The sequence below is a fragment of the Teleopsis dalmanni genome, chromosome X (assembly GCF_002237135.1).
Source record: "Teleopsis dalmanni isolate 2A chromosome X, ASM223713v2, whole genome shotgun sequence".
Taxonomy (NCBI): domain Eukaryota; kingdom Metazoa; phylum Arthropoda; class Insecta; order Diptera; family Diopsidae; genus Teleopsis; species Teleopsis dalmanni.
The window spans coordinates 16261706-16264706 of record NC_051848.1 but is presented as its reverse complement, the minus strand read 5'-3'; positions in this window follow the sequence as shown (position 1 = coordinate 16264706).

Below are 3001 nucleotides of genomic sequence, written 5' to 3'. Positions count from 1 at the left end.
TTGTGCTTGAAATTTTATATGCAAGAATGAGCCATTCGATACTCATTTTCGATTTTTGACCAAAATGAGCCATTTTCGGCCAATGTAAACTCCGTATTAGAAATAAATTTCCCACAAGGTAAATCATCAAAATTTCATATATGTGTCATATGTTCTATATGTAAAATGTAAACAAACAACAGCTAAGCTGTAAACAAAGGCATTGAGGAAGTAAGTATTTAATAAAGTCTTTGTTTTATCAATAGAATATGTTATTGATATATCAAATGTGTAAGTAATTTAAGTATTATATTATTATTATAATGATCAATCTTTATACTAAAAAATAATATAAACAAAATTATTTTTGAGATTAAAATTTAGATATTTTATAAATAATAATTTTAATAATTTTATAAAAAAAATTTTAAATAGCAGTAATTAAGGAATTAAATATTGTAAATTTTTTATGCACTTCACATTATTTAAATATATTTTACGTAATTGGAAATATATAATTATTATCTTATTATTTAAATTCCTTAATTTTTTTATGTATTACTGAGTGGAGCTTCAATTGTTGTAGTTTCGGCGGTAACAGGACTTGGTAGCACAATTTGTAATATTAGGTCTGTTCCACGAGCTACTTGTAGTAAAACTCAAGTAAAACACAAGTAAACTTCAAACTGAGAGCGTGACACAAATAATGTGTCAAATTACGGTCTTTACACAGATTTCCATGGAGCAGCTTTGTGTAAAATCTGATGAGAACACCAGTGTTACGCTCTATCAGATGCTCTCATTTACTCGGAAATTTGGTAATAAAAACTTTATGCAAAAAAAGAACAAAAGAAAGAGAGTGCAAGAGCCCAACACGCAAAGAAATAACGCACGCATGTTATCTACTCTGCCAGTCACACAAACAAAGAATGCAAGCTGTGATGTGTGTTGTCTCTATTTGCATTAGGTTAGTGACGACTTTACTCTGGTTTTTAACTATCCCTGCTCCATTTCATACCACCACCCTTTTAAAGAAAAAAAAAAAAGTAAATACGTTGTGCTTAAGGTAGTTTAAAAGGGATCCAACTGATTCTGCTTAGCCTATGTACATACATACATACATCGTATATAATGATGATGATAGACATATAAACAATATAATACTTAAGTAAATGTAGTAAAATTTGAATTTTTCTTGATTATTAAAATTTTTTTTTCATTTCACAATGCTCATAAATTAATTGTATTTATTTACTAAGAATTTTACGCAACTGGCGTTTCCTGTCTCCTGTCTCCCGTTTCTTGAACGGAACGTGTTAAGAAACTTAAAATTATCTCATGACAGTGCGCACAACTGTAACGTGCCTTGGCTTATCCTTGGTGGAATGTTAAAATTTTAATTCTACATCTGATGTGGCAAAGTACATAAGGTATATGACCTACCATATATACACACATCTTTTCAAATCAAACTGGCGGCTCGAGTACTTCGGCGAGAGGCGTGAGGCGTGATAACGACAATAAAAAGGTACATGTTTTGCATTATCCGCAATACCATACAGAATACCATTTTTTAAAGCTTTTAAATGCGATATAAAATAATATTAAATAAAATTTGGCAGTTAATTGAAATTTCTTAGATATTTCACTTAAGTACAATGTTTTAATTTTTGTACTCGCAACCAAAAAACTAATTGCTAAAAATATTTGTTCTAAGTCCTCTGAGGGTCCTCAGTTGTTAGCTTCAGTGCTGTTGTGGTTCCTTGTTTGTATCTCGTTGCGGTGTTAATTAAATTGAAAGTGCAGCCTCTTGTTGGAGCGAGCAGTTTCACTCGTTGCAGTAATCTTGAGTCTATGAATTGAGAGTTTGTGTGACGTAGTCGAAATTTGATCAGATAATCAAATTAAAAAGTTTCGTAAATTCTGCTCAATTTCGATTAAAATTTGTAGTTTGGCATATCAATAAATAACTTTGCATACATAAAATCGAATTGAAGCTGTGGTGAACCTCAGGTGGTTTAAAACAATATTAGTATTTGGTGGAGAAAATTTCCAAATAAAATAAATTACTTAGATTTTAATCAGTAAATTTAAAGGATATAGATTATTTATTATTAAAAAAAATTGTTAATGTTTATAGATTATCAAAATTACTGCAGTTTACAATTTTTCAATATGATGAACTATTGTGTGATGAACTATTTACCTATTCCATTTAAAAAAAAAATGCATACATTCAATACAACAGTGAGTCAAACATATTGGAATATGTGGTAATCGCTTTAGCGAGCTTTTGAAAGTGTCAAAATCCTGAACTTGAATTACTCAGACTCTCAGACTCTTGAAAAACATCAAGACTTTTGTTGTCTTTTGGTTTTATTTGCTAAATACTTTTGACGACGTAAGTAGAGCTTGATGGTACTCGCTAAGCAGTTCATATTGATATTTATTTAAATTAAACACTCTGGTCTACGCAGCCATCATCTTATACGAATACATTTATTGTGCCAGTTGTGACGAGTTCTCAAAAGAATTTGCAGGGGTTAACTCTGTATATAAAGGTGCATCCACACCAAAGCGATCGCAACTGTACCTTAAGCGCAGCATAGTTGTTCTACAGCTTGCACTGGTGATCGCATAATAACACAATAAAAAATGCGAGCACTTTGACCTAGCTCTAGTTAATGTTCATTGTAGTGCTAATTTTACTAGTACTATTATGGTACTATTATGTCATCGGTAAATGTAATAATTTTTTAATACAGTTTATTGAATTCATAACTTTATATTGAAAAAGTAGTTAGCTCACTTATCATATTTAAAAATTAGTTGCTTATTGATATTAAACTTGATATTGTTTCTACACTTGCGAATGATTTTATGAACGCTTACTAATACGATGAGCGATGACTAATACTACCTAGTAATTGATTGCCTTATCCATATCAAGTTATCTAGAAATGCCAATTAGCATGATGGACGCCACTATACAAATTCCCGTAACTTTAAATCGTATGACTGT